The sequence below is a fragment of the Lithobates pipiens genome, unplaced genomic scaffold (assembly GCF_037356315.1).
Source record: "Lithobates pipiens isolate NorthernLeopardFrog02 unplaced genomic scaffold, aLitPip1_a1.2 Scaffold_18, whole genome shotgun sequence".
Classification (NCBI taxonomy): Eukaryota; Metazoa; Chordata; class Amphibia; order Anura; family Ranidae; genus Lithobates; species Lithobates pipiens.
In genome coordinates this window covers 322,612,179-322,637,989 of record NW_027507758.1, presented here as the reverse complement: position 1 = coordinate 322,637,989, position 25,811 = coordinate 322,612,179, and the positions used below count along the sequence as shown (strand labels likewise).

General features: G+C 38.9%; 1 long non-coding RNA gene across 1 annotated transcript; it reads left to right on the top strand.

Moving 5' to 3' along the window:
* Window positions 1–14,035: 14,035 nt before the first annotated feature.
* LOC143988027 (uncharacterized) lies at window positions 14,036–24,922 on the top strand. Its single transcript, XR_013276736.1, has 2 exons — window positions 14,036–14,783; window positions 24,032–24,922. It is a non-coding gene; the product is annotated as an uncharacterized LOC143988027 (long non-coding RNA).
* Window positions 24,923–25,811: the final 889 nt, after the last annotated feature.

The window sequence follows — 25,811 nt, the reverse complement described above, 5'->3', positions numbered from 1 at the left end:
GAGGATTACAAGGATATTGTTTTTTTTAGTTAATGTTTCTTTTTGATAAATTAATTAAGGTAATTCTAGAAAAAATAATATTTTTATAAAAACTAAGTTGTTGTGAACTTATGTCATATTCCATTGGGGTTGGATTTCAAACCATGGAATCAGTTAATGATTTAAAATTTTATAGGACAGGTAGTGAAGGACATGTATGCTATTTTAGGTTTAGTAAAGTTTTTGTTTCTTATCATCTTAAGTACTCAGGTATTGTAGAACGTATGAATAGTATTGGTTAAGATGATAAAGGTAAATATTAGGTAACTTATTTACCTGCTATAGTTTAAAAACGTTATTATTTTCTAAACATAGGGTTTGTTAACTTTTTGAGTTAATGACAGTCTTTTGAGATTAGCATACTTAGTTTTTTATATTATCTGTTGTATAGAAAGTAGTGTGGTTGCAAATTTTGCAAACAACAGGTATAGGTATTTCAGAAGTTTGTTCACAAAACATGGCTAGGCCTATGCTAATTTAAATAGAAATGATGTCTTGAATGAGATTTCTACTTCTAATGAGTATGTTTAGTAATTTATTCCAGTAGCTAAAGTTATGGTTAATAATTCTAGATCTGAAGGTACCAAGGATGTCAACAGAAATGTCAACTGGGATATAAATTGGGAAGATTATTTTGTTATTTTTAAGGTACATTGGGATTATAGTTTTTTGTTTCAAAAGTATTGGTAAAAATAAAAATAATTGGTAAAAATAAGAATAAAATGGGTAAACACAGAAAGGATTATCATTTTAAAATGGTTTACATTGATTAATGAAAATTATTTAGGAAAACATCATTTTTAAAAGAATTTGATACTTGTTTTCATTTTCTTTTATAGATATATCTTTCGTTTCTAAATGTAAAGAAAACTATTTTATTTTATTTTTTTTATTTATTTTTTTGAAATTTTTCCATGACAATGCAACAAGCACAACTAAATTTCTATTTGTTACTATTTTTTGTTTTTTCCAAAATTATTATTTTTTGATTATGTTATCAAGGACTATCAATTTTTGGTGAACTTGCATCAAAAGCGACATATTGATCGGTTGATCATTATGTGAGGGGGAGTTAGGATGTGATTCTCATAAGAATTTTTTTATGAATTATATGAATAATGATGATAGTAATAAGATAATAGGAAAGACAAAAAGGTATAATTAGAGTATATGAAGAAAAGGATTTCAATGTGTCTAAACAAAGTTATTGTTGAATTTAAATAATTTTGGAATGTTTAAAAAAAAAAAAAAACAATAAATAGAAAAAGTTGCTTGCTGGTCATGGATAGATGGATAAATAAATCAAAAAATAAATAGAATGATAGATAGAATATATAAAATATGACAATCGAATAATGGGAAAGTTTTAATGTATTTTGTTTCAAATCTGTATTAAGGTTAGAATGAAACAATTTTATAAATTGATTAAGGAAGAAACGAAAAAAAAAAAAAGTGAAAAAAATTATGACAAATATTTTTAGTCGGAAAATGACTTCTGGTTTATCTGATCCAGTGATTTGCTATAGTACATCTGGAGCAATTGATTCAAAATATGTATGAAAGGGCGCCATAAATGAAGTGTGAGTGATTTAGCTAATATTCAAGTTGTGTGAATGTCATTTTGGTACCAGTTGTTCTTTATGACCAGAGTTTGACTAAAGGTCAGTAGGTCAGTGGTTTCACAGATAAGAAAACACATAGAGAGTGTGTCATATAATGGAACAATATACTTGAAAAGAAGATCATTTTTAAAGTAAGATCATAGATTATCCATAAAATATTTATATGATATGGTTAAAGTTATAAGAGTTTCACAAGAAGTTAAATACATTTATAAAGTTGAAAGAAGAAAATATTTAATATTACATGATTTAGATGGAGAATTAATTAAAATTAAATATAATAGTTTATACTTTCTCAATGGAATGAACTATTTAAATATTTTTCATAGAAACATCTCAGAATTTTTGAAAATGTTTATGTACAAATTCTGACTCACTAAAATGTATTAATGTGTATTGTATTAATGTTTATTGTATTGTTTGTATTGGAAAAAAGAGAATCAGAGACATTTATTATTTAAGATGAATGCACTTATTATTTGTTGAATATATTGCATTGAGGGGGAATTGTTACAAGTTTTTGAGGTAATTAATATTTTAAAAGATAAAAGTTTCTGAAAATATATGTAAGTTATATGTTTGGTAAGTGATGGTTTCTGAAGGTCACACTACAGCAGATCATATAGAGAGGAGTGGTTTTGCTGAGTAGGTATTTATATTTTTGAGTTACTATGTCAGAACAATGGGTGGAGTTATGCTACTTATCTATAGACTGAACCATATTGGGTATATATGCAAATGTGGGGGTTATTAGGATATGCTGACATAACATCTTGAAACAGTATAAGAATGGGGTAGGATTATGGGAAGAGGAGGAATGGTGGGATGAGAAAGGATTCTACACTTTGGAGAATGTAGATCAGAAAACCTATTCCTCCTTCTGAAGCCATCACCATGCCATATGTTACCAGATGTCAATCTTGTCTTTGCTTGTCTTTCTGAATAATAAACAAACTATTGGACGGATGAAGGATTCTTCCATTTCTACTCCTGAAAGTACGTTTGAAATGCCTTGGATGAAAATTACATATCTACGCTATACACACCCTTATATGGAGAAGGGATACTGATTCACATATTACACAAAGACTTTGCTATTCATTAAGAAACGCCCCTGTGAGTGAGTATGTAGAGTTGTATTTACACTATATTACATTTTACTCTCTTATACTCACTTTTTACAGTTACTCACTTCACCAAATCTTTCCAATTCTTTTATTATATTTGGTATTGTGATTATTGGATTAGTTATATATAACAAAAGATCGTCTGCATAAGCAGCCATCTTGTATTCTTTACCGTTAACCTTTATCCCTCTAATATCCTTTTTTCCCCTTATAGCTTCCATAAGGTGTTCCATTATCATAACATATAAAAGTGGTCATAGGGGACACCCCTGTCTAGTCCCATTTGATATTTCTATATATTCTGACAACATCCCATTAGTTCTTATTTTGGCTCTTGAATTCCTATATAATGCCACAATCCTACCCAACATTTTAGTTCCCATTCCTATTTGCTTCAATACTTCCTCCAAGAACTGCCATCCATGTATTTTTGAAACTACCGGCAGCTAATGTGGATTACACTTGATTCAAGTCTAAAGTAGCACAGTGGAAGGAACTCTTATCAAATATAGATCATTGCAGGGTCTTGTAAGGAGGTGAGTGAGCATTGCAGGTTGTGGCGGGATCACTATGCATATGGAGGTTGTTCGAAGCAAAGAAACACTTCACATCTCTCCGCATGTCAGTGGAAGAAATTAACACTTTATATGATATTATTGGATTTTTGTTTAAACACTTATATTGCGCACTAGTTTTTATTTGTTTTTATTTTTGTGTGTTTGTATACCTATGCAGCGTTGTCTCATTTATACTTTATTTACTGGTTGGATGTATTGTTTTCCTGGGTTCTACCAGAACCCCAAAGTTTTCAACAGTCTTATTTAAAAGCCAAGCAGTATCCTCCTACCTTGTGAGCTGAGAGCAACTGCCTCACTACAGAGTCATTGAATGGCCTCAAACTTGCATACCTCTTCCTCTGTACAAGCTTTGACCATAAATCAAGGTCCTTCTGTTCAAAGCACAGCTTACCCTTGCTAGCCAACATCTCAAAGCTGAACTTCAGTAACATTTTAAACTCCCTTGCAGTGGGGGCTGTACCTGCACTGCTAGGGTTAATTGCTTGTTTAGTAGAATTACCTTCCCAATCCTCCACTCCACTGCACTGCTGGACCAGTTAACACAGCATCTACTCCCCCATGCACCAGTGGGCTAAGATCCTGACAGCATTAAGACCAATGCAGGATCCATAGTTCTGCATAGTTCTGAGCATGAAAAGGGCAGTCCTCTGCCAGAGCACCTGCATAGGGAGCAGTGGATCAGGCAAGTAAAAGTGCTTTTCCCAGCCCCTTAGACTAAACAAGCAGTTAACCCTTGCAATATTGGCCAGCCCCACTGCAAAAGAGAATTTTCAAGTTTCCTGGGATTGGGTTTTAAATTTAAAGGCCCTATCATAATCCAACTACTTTAATGATAACGATCAATTAACAGTTATGTCCAGATCCCTTATCAAGCTTACACATAGCTATGGCTTTCTTTTGACAATTATGCCAAAAATACCACAAAACCTTTGACACATTCTATAATTTCTTTAGTGCCCTTTTCTATAAAGAAACCTGCAGCTTTGCTTGCACTGCCTCTCTTGTAAGGTTAAACATCTCCACATATTTACTCTGTATCCCTCTCTGCTCTATTAACCCCTTCCTTGTTTTTTGATTAAAAAAACACATTTGACCTGCCCCATACACCCTACTCTAAGGAGTATCCTCACCAACATCAGACTTATTTGAACTAGATTCATAGTTGAACTCACCAAAATCCACCAGGCCTTCCTCTTTTGTTGTCTCTCTTTGGAGAAGGCAGTACGGTGTCTTAGTGGTTTGCTATAGCACTAGGATCCCTAGTATGAATTCTAGTCAGCACACTATCTGTATAAAGTGTGCATGTTCTCTCTGTGTTTGTGTGTGTTTCCTGTCACACTCTAAAGACATGCTGCTTAATTAGCTCTTGTCTAAATTGTCCCTAGTATGTATGCATGTTAGATAGGGACCTTAGATTGTAAGATCCTTGAGGGCAAGGACTGTAAATTATCAGCTCAATATAAATACCTGTAATAAAAAAGTAAACTAGAGTAGGTGAAAAAAATAACCTAATAGTAGTTTGGGGTACACTTAAAACTTAGAAGGTTAGCTAAAAAAAAATTCTCTCTTCAACTGTAGTTGTATTATTTACTTGTAATGAAGTATGTCACAAAATGTGCGAGTTGTTAGATTCTGTTGAATTCTTCACTGCATGGCTGCCCTATCCTTTTCCTGCTGCTGAACTTCCATCGCTGTGGAGATTAACAATTTAGGGTCTCTGGCAGTGGCGGCCCATCCATAGGATGCGCCAGGGTGCCCCCCCCCCCCCCCCCCGTAGACAGCTAAGAATTTTTTTTTTTAAACTGAAAACTTTAAAAAAAAAATCAGAAAAAGGTCCTTAACCACTTAACAACCAGCCCATAGCCGAATGACGGCTACAGGGCGGTTGTTTAACTCTGGGAGGCCGTCATATGACATCCTCCCAGAATTCCGCTCTCGCGTGCCCCCTGGGGCGCGCACTCGAGAGCATCCGTGACCGCCCGGTCCTGTGGATCACGGATCATGGTAAACGGGCACTCATTGCGGCCGTTTACCACGTGATCACTCCGTCAATCCGTGATCACTTGTAAACAAATACCCGCAAATACCCACAAATACTTTGCAATGCTCTGCAATACCCGCAAATACTCTGCAATACTCTGCAATACCCACAAATACTCTGCAATACTCTGCAACACCAGCAAATACTCTGCAACACCCGCCAATACGCTGCAACACCCACCAATACGCTGCAACACCCGCCAATACGCTGCAATACCCGCCAATACTCTGCAACATCCGCCAATACTCTGCAACACCCGCCAATACTCTGCAACACCCGCCAATACTCTGCAATACCAGCTAATACTCTGCAGTACCCGCCAATACTCGGCAGTAAAATTCCAGCCAATACTCTGCAATACCCTGCCATAAGTTGCCATACACTGAGATACCCAGCCATACTTGGATATACCCAGCAATACCCAGCCATAGTCGGTGATACCCTGCAATACCCAGCCATAGACATCCCCCCCCTCCCGCCGCCCTCCGGTGCTTCTACCGACTCACCAATATTTACAAAGCCAGAATGTTTTTTTATTTTTATTTCAGGCTTTCCAGCCTAGAGGTGAGATGTGGGGTCTTACTGACCCCATATCTCACTGTAAAGAAGACCTGTCATGGCATATTCCTATTACAAGGGATGTTTACATTCCTTGTAATAGGAATAAAAGTGATAAAAAAAAATATTTTTGGGGAAAAAAAAAGTCAAACTAAAATAAATAAAGTAAAATGAACAATACATATTTTTTTTTTTTTTTAAAGCGCCCCTGTCCCCATGTGCTCGCATGCAGAAGCGAACGCATACGTAAGTCCCGCCCACATATGAAAACGGTGTTCAAACCACACATGTGAGGTATCGTTGCGAACGTTAGAGCGAGAGCAATAATTCTAGCCCTAGACCTCCTCTGTAACTCAAAACATATAACCAGTAAAAAAAATTTAAAGCGTCGCCTATGGAGATTTTTAAGTAGCGACGTTTGGCGCCATTCCACGAGCGTGTGCAATTTTGAAGAGTGACATGTTAGGTATCTATTTACTCAGCATAACTTCATCTTTCACATTATGCAAAAATTGGGCTAACTTTATTGTGTTTTTTTTTTAAGCACAAAACAGTTTTTTTTCCAAAAAAAAGCATTCGAAAAATTGCTGCGCAAATACCGTGCGAGATAAAAAGTTGCAAAGACCACCATTGTATTCTCCAGGGTGTTTGCTAAAAAAACATATATAATGTTTTGGGATTCTATGTAATTTTCTAGCAAATAAATGATGATTTTTAAATGTAGGAGAGAAATGTCAGAATTGTCCTGGGTGCTCCAGAACGCCTTATGGTGCTCCCTGCATGTTAGGCCTCTGTATGTGGCCAGACTGTGTAAAAGTCTCACACATGTGGTATCGCCGTACTCGGGAGTAATAGCAGAATGTGTTTTAGGGTGTAATTTGTGGCATGCATATGCTGTGTCTGAGAAATAAACTGATAATATGACAATTTTGTGAAAAAAAGTAAAGAAAATCTTGATTTTGCAAAGAATTGTGGGAAAAAATGACAACTTCAAAAAACTCATCATTTCTCTTACTAAATACCTTGGAATGTCTTCTTTCCAAAAAGGGGTCATTTGGAGGGTATTTGTACTTTTCTGGCATGTTAGGGTCTCAAGAATTGAAATAGGCCGTCAGTACTTCAGGTGTGATCAATTTTCAGATATTGGCACCATAGCTTGTGGACTCTATAACTTACACAAAGACCAAATAATATCCACCAATTTGTACTTATTTTTACCAAAGATATGTAGTAGTATAAATTTTGACCAAAATTTATGAAGAAAAAATTACTAATCTGCTAAATTTTATAACAGAAACAAAGAAAAATTCATTTTTTTACAGAATTTTCGGTATTTTTTCTTTTATAGCACAAACAATAAAAAAACGAGCGGTGATTAAATACCACCAAAAGAAAGCTCTATTTGTGTTAAAAAAAGGACAAAAATTTCATATAGGTCCAGTGTTGCATGACTGAGTAATTGTCATTCAAAATGTGAGAGCACCGAAAGCTGAAAATTGGTCTGGTTATTAAGGGTGTTTAAGTGCCCAGTGGTCAAGTGGTTAAGTGCACTGTCTGGGCGCCGGATGCAGTGCACTATGGGAAGCACCATGTCAATGCAATCATAAGATTGCAGATGTGGCGCTTCATTTGTGGGATTTTAACCCGCCTTGTGGCGCAAACGAAAGTGCTGATTAGCTTCCGGCCGCAGAATCACTACGGGCGGGAGCATTGTTGTTTAAATTAGAGGTTACTTCCGGGTTTTACAAAAACCGGAAGTGACCTCACCGCTCTGTCCGTCGCATCTTGTCCGAAACTGTTGCATACACACGGTCGGACTAAGTTGTCTAAAAATCTGATCTTTCAGAACGTGATGACGTAATTTCATTACGATGGGACTACATTCAGGCTAGTAACCAATAACTTTGATGTAGGAATTTGATCTGAGCATGCATGGCACTTGGTCTGATCAAAATTCTCTACACATGATCGGAGTATGTCCGATCGGACCAGTTTGTCGGGAAATATTTCCTAACAAGTTGGAAAATTGGGTCCGACGGATATTCTGACGGAATCAGTCCGATGCATACCACACACAGTCGGATTATCCGACAACACGGTCCGATAGGACACATTCCGACGGATTCTCCGACCGTGTGTACAAGGGCTTATACTTCTATGCATTTTCATTTAAGTTTAATAATGAGGTTTTTAATTATAATTTTAATGCTTTGGTTCTGCTGTTGTGTTTTATATTAAATTGCAGATTCTTTAATTACTCATTAACTCTTCCACTGCTTGACTTCTTGCACAACTATTAGTCATAAGGACAGAGAGTTTAACCACTTAACCACTTGACCACTGGGCACTTAAACCCCCTTCCTAACCAGATGAATTTTCAGCTTTTGGTGCTCTCACATTTTGAATGACAATTACTCAGTCATGTAATACTGTACCCATATGAAATTTTTATCCTTTTTTTCTGTGGTATTTAATCACCGCTGTTTTTTTTATTTTTTTGCACTATTAAAAAAGACTGAAAATTCCGTAAAAAAGAAAAAAAAAATTCTGTTTCTTTTAACATTTATTGCACAGTATTGGCAGACTATTGCACAGTGTTGCAGAGTATTGCACAGTGTTGCAAAGTATTGGCAGAGTATTGTACAGTGTCGTAGAGTATTGCACAGTGTTGCAGAGTATTGGCAGAGTATTGCACACTGTTATAGAGTATTGGCAGAGTATTGCACAATGTTGTAGAGTATTGGCAGAGTAGTGCACAGTGTTATAGAGTATTGGCAGAGTATTGCACAGTGTTGTAGAGTATTGGCAGAGTATTGCACACTGTTGTAGAGTATTGGCAGAGTATTGCACACTGTTGTAGAGTATTGGCAGAGTATTACACACTGTTATAGAGTATTGGCAGAGTATTGCACACTGTTATAGAGTATTGGCAGAGTATTGCACACTGTTATAGAGTATTGCACACTGTTGCAAAGTATTGGCAGAGTATTGCATAGTGCTGAAGAGTATTGGCAGAGTGTTGCAGAGTTTTGGCAGAGTGTTGCAGAGTATTGGCAGAGTATTGCACAGTGTTGCAGAGTATTGGCAGAGTATTGCACAGTGTTGCAGAGTATTGCACAGTGTTGCAAAGTATTGGCACAGTATTGCACAGTGTTGCACAGTGTTGCAGAGTATTGCACAGGGAAAAATTCTCCATGTACACCTGGACTCCTGGCTGGGCAGCGAAAGGGGGAATGTTAGCTTCTCCTGAATTAGAAGGAAGCCACAAGGGGTTCAGAAGGGCATAGGGCAGGCTGACATGGGTCCTAACCCTTTGGGGCTGAGGTGACACCCCACTGCTACTTGGCCTTTCTCTGAGTCTGTCAGTCTTCCACTACTGAGGACTGGCTCATAATTTATGTCAGACTCAGAATCTGAATTTGAAAGGGAAATCCAAAAAAGAGAGCTCCTCGTTGCTATCGTCAACTGTGGAAAGTATTTGGTACACCTCCTCTGTGGAAAAGCATCTTTTGGACATGGTTGCTGTTGGTGATGAGACTGCACAGGTATGTGCTAAGCCTGCACTGATGGGCACTGATGAGGTGGCACTGATGAGCCTGCACAGATGTGTGCTAATAAGCCTGCACTGATGAGGTGGCACAAATGTGTGCTAAGCCTGCACTGATGAGCACTGATGAGGCTAAACTGATGAGCACAGGTGTGCACTGATTGATGGCATAGATGTGCACTGCTGAGGCGACACAGATGGGCACTGATCACACAGATGTGCACTGATTTATTGCACAGATGTGCACTAATGAGGCGGCACAGATGGGCAATTATGAGGTGGCACAGATGGGCACTGATGAGACGGCACAGATGTGCATTGATTGATTGCACAGATGTGCACCAAAGAGGCGGAACATATATGCACTGATGAGGTGGCACAGCTGGATACTGATGAGGTGGCACAGATGTTCACTGATGAGGCAGCACAGATGGGTACTGATTGATTGCACAGATGTGCACTGATGAGGTGGCACAGATGGGCATTGATTGGCACAGATATGCACTGATGAGCTAGCACAGATGGGCACTGATTGCTCATGCAACAGATGGGCACTGATGGCACAGATGGGCAATGATGAGGTGCCACAGATATGCGCTGAGGAGGTGGCACGGATGGGCACTGATGAGGGGGCACCGATGTGCATTGATTGCACAGATGTGCACTGATGAGGCGGCACAGATGGGCACTGATCATTGATGCCACAGATGGGCACTGATGGCACAGATGGGCAATGATGTTGTGACACAGATATGCACTGATGAGGTGGCACAGATGGGCACTGATGAGACGGCACAGATGGGCACTGATGAGACGGCACAGATGGGCACTGATGAAGCAGCACTAATGTGCACCGATTGATTGCACAGATGTTCACCAATGAGGCGGCACAGATACGTGCACTGATGAGGTGGCAAAGATGGGCACTGATGAGGTGGCACAGATACGCACTGATGAGGCGGCACAGATGTTTGCACAGATGTGGACTGATAAGGCAGCACAGATGGGCACTGTTGAGGTGTCACAGATATGCACTGATGAGGTGACACAGATAGGCACTGATGAAGTGGCACAGATGTGCACTGATTGCACAGATGTGCACAGATGAGGCGGCACAGATGGGCACTGATGCAACAGATGGGCACTGATGGCACAGAAGGGCATAGGTGGGCATTAATTATAGATGAAACTGTTCCTAAATGGCACCGTGGCCCTATGGTACTGATTGGGCACTGAATGGGCACTGTTTGGGCTCTGTATGTTGATTTTTTTTTCTGTAAAATGCTCTGGAATCACTCACAGATAATCACAGATCCTCTCTCTCCTCACACACGATCTCTGTGTGAGGAGGGAGGGCTGTCAATGAGAGATGATCTCATATGTTTACATTTGAGATCATCTCTCATTGGCCACGCCGATCACATTGTAATTGGCCACTGTGAATGGCCATTTAAAGCGATCTGTGACACCAAGGGACGCGGCCAGTACAGACTTTCCCCGATGCATGCTCACGAGGGCACGCAGGGAGCGAGGAAAGGGGAGGACATCTATTGATGTACTCCCAGCAATGTAGGTCCGTGCTGTAGCCGTCATTCGGCTATAACGTGGATGGGAACTGCTTAAATGAGTTAAAGGTCTCAGTCGTAAAGACTAGAAAACAACTGTTGCCTGGGTGCTTCATCAGTTATAGATTTGAAGAGAAGGATAAAAAATCCACTGTTGTCTAAAACTCACATAACATCTTGTCCACAATATATTGAAGACTCCAGTCATTTTGAGTTTTCTTATTGTAGCCAATTTCATTAGCTGTGCAAAGATCTGTTTTCACTTTAACACTAAGGAGTCTATATGAATTAATTAACGTAAGGAAAAAAGCAATGTAAATGGCTCAATGGCAATAAAACGTGAACACTTATATAAGGCAAATACTTTAGAGCTTATTTATTTATTTTTGCAATACAGCTTTAGGGACATAGTGAAATGTGTCCAACTTCCATCTAGCTACTGCATAGTGTAGAAATCTTCTCCCCACTGCTGGTTTTTAAGGCAGGGCAAAAGAGGCAGCTGCCCTGGGCCCTGTCATTGTTGTAGGGCCCAAAGCAGCTGCCTCATACTTGCCAACTATCCTGGTTTAAATTCCCTTGAGGTTTTAGTCCTGTGCTGTGTCCCGATATCTCAGTGTGAAGTGCTGCTACTAAAGCTGCCCAGCTCTGCCCTATTGTTGTGTACAGGTGACTCACCTGCACAACCTGTGTTTACATGTAAATTACCGGCATTCATATGTAAATAGCAGCAACATTCATATGTAAATATCAGCGGCTGGCGGCATTGATATGTATATCATGCCCCCCTGAGGTCATATCCACAGTAATCTCTAGCAACCAATCAACAAGCAGAAATCATGTGCTGTAACCTCTAGCAACTAATTAGTGAGCCGTAATGTGTGCTGTAACCTCTAGCAACCAGTCAGTGAGTGGTAATGATACACTAACCTCTGGCAACCAATCACACTAGCTGCCTGATCTGAGTCAGTAAACTGATTTTGAGTCTACCTGCTAATTATTGTATGTCTCAGAGAAGGTGGAGAGCGAAACTGCATGGCGGGGGGCCCCCAAGAAAAGCTTTGCCCAGGGTCCAATCAATATTAAAGACGGCCCTGAATACTGACCTTCCAGCACAGTGGGGGTTAACATCAGCCACTGCAAATTTAAAAGAGTTGGGTGCTTAGCTGCCTTTTATGCCTGTCTCCTCTATTCATAGAACTTGTGCAGTTTCTTTTCCAAAGCAAAGGAAGGGTAGCTGAATGACAAGATCCACCTCCTCCAATCACAGAGCATTTGCATTTTGTGGAAAATTCCTCACTCCTGCGGGCATCATCCCTGCTGGTTCTAAGATGCATGATTGTTCCCCTGCAGCCACTTTACATTTTTACAGGTCACTAAATGCAGCACATGATGTATCTCTGTGTTGTTTTATTAGTTTTGTCAACAGCAGTTTGTATAATATTCCTATAATAATGTTGTTTTAGTCAAACATCATGAACAGGAATAAAATCACAGTGTGACTCTAAGAAAATGACAGACATATGCAAAACATAATGCAAAGTTGTTGTGAAACGACACAGTCTACTCAATACAAATGGTAAATGGCACAATGGAATTACAAGGCACAAAGTCATCATAACCTATTAGAGTTAGCACATCAGGGAATATACGCAATCTATAGTCAGATTATCAGAACTGGAGTTTTCTGTTCCCACTGACATACCTTGAGAAATAGGTCTAAGAATATTTTTGTGTGAAGCATGTCGATATGTAAGATATTGTTTACTCATATTGTTATGAAACCCAAAAGCAAACATTTATTATATTTCAGGTTATCAATTCTTAGATGTGATGGTTGCATTAGTTTTTTATGCGTTTTTACTTTTCTTTTCACCTAAAAAGTGTTAGCTGGAGTTTAGCTTCAGTTTGTTAGTGTATTTAAATCTGCTAGTGCATCTGACACTACCCCCTCCCCAGTTTGGCAATGTTGCTGCCCAAAGGCATCTCTGATGCTCCTTTATCGAGAGCGTATCCCTAATAGGGAGGTGTATTGTTGGACAGATCACCAGGTTCAAACAGAGGGAAAAAGCCCAAAAATAAAAAGAAAACTAATGCCAGTCAGCAAATAGCTTGGGGTATCTACCTTCCAAAATGGGGTAATTTGGGGGGTTTTATGCCATCTTGGCATTTTATGGCCTTCAAAACTGTGGTAGGTTGTGAGGAGTGAAATCAAAAATTTACTCCCTTAGAAATCCTGAAGGCGGTGATTGGTTTTCGGGGCCCCGTACGCTGCTAGGCTCTCAAAAAGTCCTGCACATGTGGTATCCCCGTACTCAGGAGATACAGAAAAATATATTTTGGGGTGCAATTCCACATGTAACCATGACATGTGTGAGCAATATATCATTTAGTGACAACTTTTTGTAAAAAAAAAAAAAAATGTTGTCATTATTCAATCACTTGGGACAAAAAAAATAATAATTCAATGGGCTCAACATGCCTCTCAGCAATTTCCTTGGGGTGTCCACTTTCCAAAATGGGGTAATTTGGGGTGGGGGGTTGTACTGCCCTGCCATTTTAGCACCTCAAAAAATGAGATAGGCAGTCATAAACTAAAAGCTGTGTACCAATAAACCAATAAATATACGCTTATGGACATTTTTTTTTTTACCAAAGACATGTAGCTGAATACATTTTGGCCTGTATGACTAAAATTTAGTTTATTGTATTTGTCTTATAACAAAAAGTAGAAAATATAATTATTTTTCAAAATATTGAGTATTTTTCTGTTTATATCGCAAAAAATAAAAATTGCAGAGGCAATCAAATACCATCAAAAGAAAGCTCTATTTGTGGGAAAAAAAGGATACAAATTTTGTTCGGGAACAACATTGCATGACCGCGCAATTACCAGTTAAATCAGCACAGTGCCAAATTGTAAAAAGTCCTCTGGTCTTTAGGCAACTGAATGGGCAGGGGCTTAAGTGGTTAAGCAAAGGCTTAACCTTTGCACCCATCACTCATCCCAATCCTTTTACACCTTTTAAAGACTTGAATATGTTTACTAGAGACTTCACAGTCAAAAGATTTTTTAACATATTATCCGCCAAAAATCCATCTCCCCAGATGCATCCAGTGAGGTCCCCAAGCATGATACCTCATTGGTAGACCCCAGTGATCTCCCTGCTCTTATCAATCTAGAAGAACTCCATGCTGAAAGTAATAATATTTTTTTTGCTGACAGTGACTGGTTTACACAACATTATCCTACCTCTCCCCCTGTACAACATACTCATTTTAAACCAAAATCTATATTTAACCCAGTACACAAAAAGGTCCTTACAGACCTTCTATCAGGTAATTTATGCCGATCTCATCAAAAAGTGTCAATCTACTTGAAAACAAGTATCCAACTTATCCAGGGCTGAACAAACTGGGCAAACACAGTGTCCCCAGACACTTTCTGACGGAACACAAAAAATCCACTGTGGGTCTACAAGTTTGGGTGATGAAGCTATCTCCAGAGATCTTCCTGCTGCAGAGCGTTTTAAATGGCTGTACTAGCAGGAGACCTTCTGGATATACTCTTTAAATACTCTATCACCAGGGGGGCTTAACAAAGAGATTGAGATACATACTCTGTTATCATAAATGTACCAGCTTCTTTAATATTATTTTATTTTTTACAGTGGACCTGCACGGTCATCACCTTCATATTTGGATATCGGTGAGTCTGTGGTTGGGGGTGGTGGAATTCTAAGTAACCATAAGTAACCATCTCTCACATGCATATATTGGTGTGTATCTACATATGTGTGGTCGTGCAGTATACAAAAAATACATATTATGATATCTCTTTTATACATATATGAATTTTGTAGAAAATGTACATTTTACATTATTTATCAGGCATATATATGCATATATATTTATATATTTCTTAAATGTCGATATCCAGATTGTGTATTCTTAGTTGGATTTTTGGCCTTTTGTAATAGCTCAATATGTGCTCTATTTTGCATCAGTTGTCAATCTATGTAAGCCCCCACCCTTTATTAAGTGTTCTTGCATAGCAAGAACAGTCCCAAAGGTAGTCCCAGAGGTAGTCCAATTTGCAGCTAGATGGGGAGAGACCCAACTGACAAGCAGAGGGGAGCTGCAAGAGGAAGTGCCAGGAAGGATGGCAACGTGGAACACAGGGCCCGGATGTGACGTCAGCAGGAAGTGACCGGGGCCAGCGTGGAGCGCAGGTGCGTGGATGTGATGTCAAAGGGGCAGGACGCATGTTTTTCACAGCATTAATTGGCTAATTTTTCTTGCCATTTGGAGAAGAAGAAGATGAAGAAGGAGCCAACTGATGCTCCAAAATGCTCCCCACCCCTTTGACGTCACATCCGGGCACCTGCGATCCACGCTGGACCCGGTCGCTTCCTGCCAATGTCTCATCCGGGCCCTGCATTTCACGCTGGTCCCAACAGCGTGGCCGTTCTTCCTGGTGCTTCCTCCTGTAGGCCCCCCACTGCTGGTCGGTTGGAACTCTCACCATCCAGCTGCAGATTGGATTACCTCTGGCATTATCTGCTATTGGACTTCCTACCTTATCCACCATGATGAGCCTTGTTCAATTTTAAATCTAGTAAGTGTGTTTTTATCGTTGGGCAATTAAAGTTTCCTGTTACTGCACTTAGAGACACCTTCTGTTTTATTAACACCTAAATCCACAATTTGAATCAATCTTTGTAAAGCTAGGCTTCAAAATTACCATTACAAAAAGGTGAATCATTTTTCTGCATGGTGGTCTTGCAAATACTGGTGAGCAGTTCATGCAAATTTTACAGGTGCCATAAGATGCAAAATTCGGCCGAATTTCGATTCGTTACGAAACGAATTGCACAAGCCTAATTACAAGTGGAAATATCCTATAGATGTCAGATGCATCAGACCAATTTGAATAACCCTTGACATACCATGGATAGTTTTTGGAAACTAGAGACCATTCTCATCTCATAATTTCTCTCATTATTGGCAGAAATTCCCAGCACACATGTGTGGTTTATTCTATAGCAGGGATGAGGAATACATTACTGTATACAGTACAGTATGTACACATCTGACCTCATTTACTCCCTAATGCATTAAAATCAAATGTTGTAAACATGTGGAAACTGTATATTGCTAGGAATAGTATTGCCAGTGTGCAGGCATTGTGAGATATAGGTGAGTTCAGCTGTTCCTTCCCATCTCCCCTGTGGAACTTAGGTACCATCCATCTCCATTGGAAATTTTTCCACAAGTGAGAACTGTCTCTGCTCTCCACTTGTTTTCAGCCCCATGCTGAAAAGCTATTACTGGAATTGCATAGTATTATGTATTTAACCACTTTCAGACCGGACCAATTTGCTGGTCAAAGACCAGACCACTTTTTGTGATTCGGCACTGCGTCGCTTTAACTGACAATTGCGCGGTCGTGCGACGTGGCTCCCAAACAAAATTTACGTCCTTTTTTTCCCACAAATAGAGCTTTCTTTTGGTGGTATTTGATCACCCCTGCGGTTTTTATTTTTTGCGCTATAAACAAAAATAGAGCGACAATTTTGAAAAAAACGCATTATTTTTTACTTTTTGTTATAATAAATATCCCCCAAAAATATATAAAAAAACATTTTTTTCCCTCAATTTAGGCCGATACGTATTCTTCTACATATTTTTGGTAAAAAAAATCGCAATAAGCGATTATTGATTGGTTTGCGCAAAGGTTATAGCGTTTACAAAATAGGGATAGTTTTATAGCATTTTTATTAATAATTTTTTATTATTTTTTTTTTTACTAGTAATGGCGGCGATCTGCGATTTTTATTGTGACTGCGACATTGTCAGGGACCCATCAGACATTTTTGACACATTTTTGGGACCATTGTCATTTATACAGTAATCACTGCTATATAAATGCAGTGATTCCTGTGTAAATGACACTGGCAGTGAAAGGGTTAACCAGTGGGTGGCAGTGTAGGGGTTAAGTGTTCCTAGGGGTGTGTTACTAACTGTGGGGGGGTTGGGCTTTCATTTAGTGTACACTGATCTCTGCTCCAATCACATGGAGCAGAGATCAGCGTCACTAGTTGCTAGGCAGAATGGGAAAATGTTGTTTATACAGCATTTCCTCCATTCGGCCGCTCCGTGAGACGATCGCGGGGATGCCCGCGGCGATCGAGCCCGCGGGTCCCGCGACCGGACTCACGGGGGTCCCGACCAGCGCGGCAACGAATATTGGACGTACATGTACGCCAATATGCCTGCCCGTGCCATTCTGTCAACGTACATCGTCGTGCGCTGGTCGGGAAGTGGTTAAACAGCACCTGTGTAAAGTAAAAGATGAATGTTTACTGAACAAACACAAATGTAAATGGAGGAAGTAAACAAATCATCTCACAAAGTTCATTCCTCAAAAGGCAATTCCACTGGCAAAACAAAAGTTTGCTTCCTGATGAGTAAATTGGAAATTAAAACAAGCCAATATAGAAATAATAACATTATATTGGTATTAAACCCAAAAGCAAACATTTTATTATATTGTGGCTTACCAATTCTTACTTGTAATGGCTGCATTTTTTTACTTCTTTAGGCTTTATATCTTTATTTTTACCTGGTGATCTGGCAAATAAAGCCTGGTATACATGGTCATTTAAATTTTTTTCGTTCAGCCCAGCGGGCTTAACAGAAAAAAAACTGAGCGACTCGTGGGGAGGCAGTGTTGCCAACCTACAAGATTGAAATTTACTGGCATGACACCCAATATTCACTTCGCATTTAAGGTAGATATTAAGGCAAAAAACATATTTCTTATTGTATTTTGGATATAGTAAGTAAGTAGTTCACGGGAGGTAAGAAATTAGAATAAGCAGGCACACACACACACATGAAATTGACTCTCACAGTGATGCTGACAGCAGTGGGCAGCAGCACAGATGATAACGACACCTCACCAACATGACACGTCCCCTCCTGAGTCACAGTAGCAGTCTCTCTCCATGCCAGGTATTCCCTTCAGTCCATTCCAGACCAAACAGCACTGTCAGTCACCTGGCTTGCCTTGTTCCCATCTCACAGACCCACACAGCTGCCCCGCTCAGCTTCCTTCAACCATAACATCACACGTTACCTCCACCAGACCGGATCCCAGAGCACCCTGGAGCAGGCACTCAGAATGTCTTGGCGGGGCATCACAGCCATATTTTTAACTGGCAACCTTTTCCTGTTAGTGACTTTTACTGGCAGGAGAAAAATGCCAGTTTTTTACTGGTTGCCAGTAAAAATACTAAATACAACTAGTTGGCAACACTGTGGGGAGGTCTCTGCACAAACTATTCAAGCTTAGTAAAGCAATCTCCCCACTGTGCTTTTATGTTCTGACAGAAGGACCACTCCCCCCACCAGAACACACTGGTCAGCCAATGGCTGTGAGTGCTGATTGGATATCGATCGGCTGCTGGTTTTCCAGCATGCTTGTTAGAAAGAAGCTGGCTGTGAGATTGGCTTCTGTCAAACAAGGACCTGTACATACAGGCTTAATGTCAGCCAATATCTACAATACTGGCTAATTTCGGTCAATATTTGGCCTGTGTGTTTTTCAACAGAACAAGCTCTCCTGCAAATGTATCGGTTGAGAAACACCATTTAACACTAACGGGGTGCTTACAATAATCCAGTTTTTTTTAATCGTGTCAAACTTTATCCCAAATGGAAAAATAAATGCTGCTGTAGCTGCTTGTGTAACTGCAGTGTTAGCTAGAATTTGGCTTAGTTTCCTTAATGTATCTATGTCTGCTAGTACATTGTAATGGAAATTTGTAGGTTCTGTATATAATTGTATTCTATTTTATATGTATTGCACAATGCCCTCACTGTGCACACGGCACTAATAATGTTTTCAGTACATATTTTGCATTCTTTCAAGTCCTGATTAGAATTACCCTGCCTATGTAACGCCCCTTGTTACCATAAACGTACAATTGTAATATTAATGTGATACCTACGTAATCATGTGTATAAAAACCTTCACATGCGTCATAATAAAGGAGAACGGTTATTTGGAAAGATGCTGAGCGTATCTTTTGTGTCTGTTCCCTACTGCAGTAGTTATTAATTTGGAACCACTAATCAATATGAGTTATAATGGTTAAAGTGGACAGGGATCCACAAAGGGTAACTGGGTTACCACCAAAGTCCACAGGGACAAAGAATCATGCAGAGTATACAGCTAGAGAAACAGCTATTTATGTGAGCAGAATGGATCAAGAGTGACATTAACACTAGACAGAAAGGTGTTGATGCTAAGTTGTGGGATGAATTTGGGGTCAGGCATTACAACTAGTAAAGTCAAGAAACAGTAATGAGAATTAAAACAGAATGCTTTATATGTTGTCAGAGAGGGAAGATGGGATGAGCACTATGGCTGCCCGTCTGATCATAGAAGGTACAGTATGTGAAGTATGGTATTACAATACATTGGATGCAAAGGATATCAGAACAAAATAAAGAAAGAAGAAATTTAACCACTTGTGGACCGCCTCACGGGGATGTACGTCCTTTTTTGAAGAGGGATATCTCGGTACCGGCAGCAGCTGCTGCCACAACCGAGATATCCATCTCTTCAGGCGGCGGTCGGCTGTACGATAACGGTGGTCTCCGCAGCGGATTCGCCGCGAGATCACCGCTATCGGCGGCGGGAGAGGTGCCACCCCCCCTCCCGCCGCCCTCCCGCACCTTCTGCCGCTTACCGGAGCCGTCGGTAGCGGCGGAGGCGTTCGGGTCCTCTTCCTAGCTGGGCATAGAGACAAGTGAGGCTAAGATGGCCCCCACTCGTCTCTATACCATAGGAGGGCGGAAGCGACGTCAAAACGTCACTTCCGCCCATACCTCTTAAAGGTATATTTTTTTTTTAAATGTCAGATTTTCTTTTTTTTTTTTTTTTTTTGCATTTTAGCCCAAATATGAGATCTGAGGACTTTTTGACCCCAGATCTCATATACCTGAGGACCTGTCATGCTTTTTTCTATTACAAGGGATTTTTACATTCCTTGTAATAGGAATAAAAGTGATCCATTTTTTTTTTAAAAACAGTGTAAAAATAAATAAAATCAATTAAAATAAATAAGAAAAAAATTTTTTTTTTTTTTAAAAACACCCCGTCATGACGAGCTTGCGCACAGAAGCGGGCGCATACGTGAGTAGCGCCCGCATATGAAAACGGTGGTCAAACCACACATGTGAGGTATCGTCGCGATCGGTAGAGCGAGAGCAATAATTCTAGCCCTAGAACTCCTCTGTAACACAAAAAATGCAACCTGTAGAATTTTTTAAATGTCGCTTATGGAGATTTTTGAGGCTAAAAGTTTGACGCCATTCCACGAGCGGGCGCAATTTTGAAGTGTGACATGTTGGGTATTAATTTACTTGGCATACCATTATCTTTCACAATATAAAAAAAAATTGGGCTAATTTTACTGTTGTCTTATTTTTTTATTCAAAAAAGTGCATTTTTTCAAAAAAAAGTGCGCTTGTAAGACCGCTGCGCAAATACGGTGTAAAAAAAAGTATTTCAATGACCGCCATTTTATTCTCTAGGGTGTTAGAAAAAAAACAATATAAAATGTTTGGGAGTTCTAAGTAATTTTCTAGCAAAAAAAAAAACAGTTTTAAACATGAAAACACCAAGTCTGAAAAAGAGGCCTGGTCCTTAAGTGGTTAAGCAAGGAAGTATTAAAAAGTGTTAAAAGAAAGTGAGAGAATGATATGCATGTGTTGTGTACAAATGGGAATAATGTAAGCAATTTTAGAGCGATACTTGTGTATGTTTGTGAATGCTGGAACCTTTAGTTCTATCACTTGTGTCATGTACGCAGATGTGACCCCCTCCTTTGTGTTCTCCTGAAAGAATGTAGCTGGGATAAGAGGTTGATGATAAGCTGGAAGGACAACATGCCAATTTCAGTTTTTTTAGACAAAACATTTATAACAAAATGTGCTGGGTTAACGAATCTAATGATAAACAATGTGATCACAATTATTTTTAAATCTGTTTTCCAAACATGGTAAAATGAAGGTTACACTTAACTGTGCCTTACACAATTTGAATAGCCTTTGATAGTGCATTAAAAAAAAAGAGAGAAATTTAGTAAAATTAAGTAATATGCCCCCCTTTAAGGACATTTATCTGTGCATATATATTAGTGTGTGATATTTAAATTATCATATGAGTATTAATTTCTAATATGAGTTTAACAATTTTATTAATAAATATAGATATATTGAAACTGGTTTAGACAACCTTTGGTTGGAAATGAAATCAAGGTTAATGGGGAAATTGGTAAAAATTGAATTAGTTTAGATTAAGATAACAATTTTGTAATTTTACATTTATTGAGTGGAAAGAGAAAAAAAATATTAAGATGAGGTTGTTAATTTGAATACAGCTGCAATAATGTTTAACAAAGCCAAGATGAATGGGATACATAAGGAAGTTTTTCTACAGAAATGAAATCTTAAAGTCTGATAATAACTTAATGTGCGGTCCATGATGTGAGAGTAAAATAAAATTTAAATATAACAGACCCATCACATCAAGTCCACACACCCTGTTAGGATAGATGCTGCCTGCAGCCAGTTGGTTTATAGTTTTTGATGGCCAAGTGCTTTCTGGTCCGTCAAACCTATTGTTGGTCCTTTTGTTTTTATGTATTTTTATTTTTGAAATCCAAAGCAGAATGTGTGGATTGTGAAATGATGCGCCCCTTTTCCTTGTAAGTGCAGTGGGTATAAGTAGAAGAATATTTTGGATTTATGGACATCTCTGCATGACTGCAGGGTATTCTTATAATTTATTATAATATTGCCAGGAAAAAGTTGTCTTTTTGAAACATGAAACTGGAGTTCTTACACAAACAGCATGATAGAAAACAAGCCATTGTTATATTTATGCAAGCTGGACCCAGTAATGAAGGGTTCACTCTGATATATCAGAGCTGTAACTTTATGGAAAGTTGCTGTTAGACAAAGTTACAGACATTATTTTGGTCAAATATTTAATTTTTAATGGCCCGACATTATGCACAGCAAATATATAGCTAACTAAATGTTTGTCTAATGAAAGGTTCAAAATATGAATTTGTTTTGTTTGTTTATGTACAAATCTAACAATGAAAAATGTGTACATTTGAATCCAGCCACCTTATTACCTCTATTGGAGGAGGCTGGAGACAAAGAAAAAGCACATGTGTTAAATTGATGACGTGGGAATCAGCTGCTGTGAGCCCAGTGCAGGACACACTCCCAGAAGACCCGAGTATTTACTTTTTTGTAGTGTTATTCCTGGTTTTATACCGAGGATGAAGTTTATCACCCAGAAGGATTCCCTGTATTCAGAGTCATTGGATCCTTTTTCCCCAGCTCAAGAAGCAGAGCACCATATTTTAGCAAAGCCCATGAGCTATAAAAAGAGTATATATTTATATAGATAGTCAAGATACAGAGAGCTTTTGGTTCCATTTGAAGGGCCAGAAGTTTGTTTTTACCTCGGCGGGTAAACCAATCAAGCATGCCAAGTTAATTTGATTGGCTGTTTTCAGCCTTCCAGGTTCTTGCTGAGGTAGCCATACTAACAGTAAAACTCACACATGGAAGCAGACCAGGCAACTCTTAAGCCCCTGTACACATGGTCGGAGATTTCAACAACCAAATCCGTCGGATTTTGTCCGTCGCATCTTGTCTGAAACTGTTGCATACACACGGTCGGACAAAGTTGTCGAAAAATCCTATCTTTCAGAACGTGATGACGTAATTTCGTTACGATGGTACTACATTCAGGCTAGTAGCCAAGAGCTTTGATGTAGGAATTTGATCTGAGCATGCGTGGCACTTGGTCCGATCAAAATTCTCTACACATGATCGGAGTATGTCCGATCGGACCAGTTTGTCGGAAAATATTTCCAACAAGTTTGAAAATTGGGTCCGATGGATATTCCGACGGAATCAGTCCGATGCATACCACACACAGTCGGATTATCCGATAACACGGTCCGATAGGACACATTCCGACGGATTCTCTGACCGTGTGTACAAGGGCTTAGGATGCTGCATTTACAGCCCCGGACACTTGCTGGGTCTGTGCAACTCACAGATTCCACCCTAGTTCTGGCCCAGTATAGCTGGGATTAATAATTCAACTTTAAGGACCCCAGAACGAGAAGCACAAGTGGTCCACAGAGGGCATCTTCTTACGAAACAAGACTTTGGACAGGTGATCATTTATGTCTGCCAGACACTCTTTTCCCTTCAGCTTGACACATGGACCGTGTCATCAGTCACAAGCAGTTATGGCTGCCTTAGTAAATGAGCGTGGGATAGAGCCAGGGTTCTCCACAGTTGTTTTTATAACATACCACTTCTTGTTTTACCTGTTACCAAAAGCTGAACATCCCTTCCAGAGATAACAAAAAGATATATCGAGATGCCCAAGTCAGGATCTTACGAGTATGTATTTTGTTTGTAAGGACATGTTTTCTGGATGTCTAGTGGCAAATGCTACTGCAAAGGCCACAGTAAAAAAGTGTTATCAGAAGTAGTTTGTAAGTACAGAGTTCAGAATCTACAGAGAGTAACAGAGGAAATTATTTTTATAGGAGAGTCCTTATTAGATGTTTTGAGGTTTTATTTTTACACCCCCTACTGTCTACAATGTAGCGGACAAAGTAGAGTAAGAAACTAGAAAACTTTTGCCTGAATGTTTTATTATATTTTATCAAGCCCCTAAGTGGATGTTGGACTCTCTCCCTTTGGTATTAGGGTTGGGAGTGTGTCACTCACTTGCTTATATTTTGTCTCAGCAGCTGAAGTCCTCCATTCGGATCTCACAGAGAACGTTGCTGATCTTTTAAGGTTTTTGACAAACTTATTTATGTGTTTTCTCCCCAATTCCAGATCCTAAAAGTTTGGAAGGATCTAAAACTAAAGCCAGGTGACATGTGGATTGTTAAGAGACATTTATATATAAGGAAATGTTTAGAGACTCAATACAGCATCTATTTCATGTACAGTTTTGCAAAACGTGAAGGAAAAGTCACCTGGATCCACACCAGACACTGTAATATGACTAAATGAAAGAAATCTCTGTGTTTGATTTGTTTCCCTCTTGCGATCACAGTCTAGGGTACTTTTTGATTCAATTACTTTAATTTTAAGGGATATATATATATTTGAAAAGTAGTTTAGCCATGTTGAAGTCATATTTGTCTTTTGAACCTCTTCCATTTTATGTAGAATTGTCTGTGTTTACATATGCTGATAAGTCAGCATACCAGCAATTAAGCTAGAAGGCCATTCTGGCCACAGGAGTGTACAGCCAGTACTCTGTAAATATGTCTTATCAATCATTTGTTTTTCACAGTGAAAAGTAATTTTGTAATGAAAAAAGCTGCTCAGCTATTATTTTCACCACAATGGAGTTTTTGCCTCTTTGGCCAGGATTACCTCCACCTAAGTCTGTGGAGGTTCCAGGTTAAAGGTGATAGCAGGTATGGTTAGTGATCAAAATATTGATCAAAAGAGAGGATACTCTAATGGAAATTTGTAGGTTCTGTATATAATTGTATTCTATTTTATATGTATTGCACAATGCCCTCACTGTGCACAAGGCACTAATAATGTTTTCAGTACATGTTTTGCATTCTTTCAAGTCCTGATTAGACCCTGCCTATGTAACACCCCTTGTTACCATAAACGTACAATTGTAATATTAATGTGATACCTACGTAATCATGTGTATAAAAACCTTCACATGCGTCATAATAAAGGAGAACGGTTATTTGGAAAGATGCTGAGCGTATCTTTTGTGTCTGTTCCCTACTGCAGTAGTTATTAATTTGGAACCACTAATCAATATGAGGATAGGAGTTGCCTATCATCAAAATATCCATTTCAACATCTAACACTTCCCTCCCCCCAGACTGAAAATGATGCTGTCATCCAGAATAGGGGCACTCTAATACAGGAGGTATGTTACTGGATAGATCACCAGATGAAGGCAAAGACAACCAAGTCTAAAAAAAGAAAGCTAATGCCGCCACCACATCTAATGACTGGTAATGTGCAATACATTACATTTTTGGTTTTGGGTTTAATACAGCTTTAAGTTAAGTTAACAGTCTTGCTGTGATAGATAAATGAAGACTTATAGACAAGTAAACATATTTTTGTTTCCTGGGGGAAATGCTGTTCTAGGCTCCATCCAGTGCTGGTCCAGTGTCCTTAAAAAATGATATCAAATACCATAGCACCTGACATTTTAGCATGAGTCAAAAATCCTGGTTTTATTGAAAAACACATGTTTTTGTAAAATTATCTTTACACCAGAGCTTACTAAGTCAAAGCATGTTTCCTCTTATTTCATGGTTGTTTAGGAAGATCGCCTTCTTATAATCAATGTGAAAGCATAGAGGGATAATGAATAAATAAATTAGAGATATGTATAAGATTAAAGTTTTCACACTGGCAATGTAGTATAAAGAATGAGACATTGTAAACTGCTGTCCTAATAAAAGGAGAAAAACAAACAAAACTAATAATGTGTGTGTCTCACAGACATTATATATCAAAGTTTAACATCAATCAACAGGCTTCCTTAAATGAAGACATTTATTAGCTTGCAGGAAAGTTAGCATAAGAGGGGATACAAAAAATATATACTGTTCTTGAAGGATAA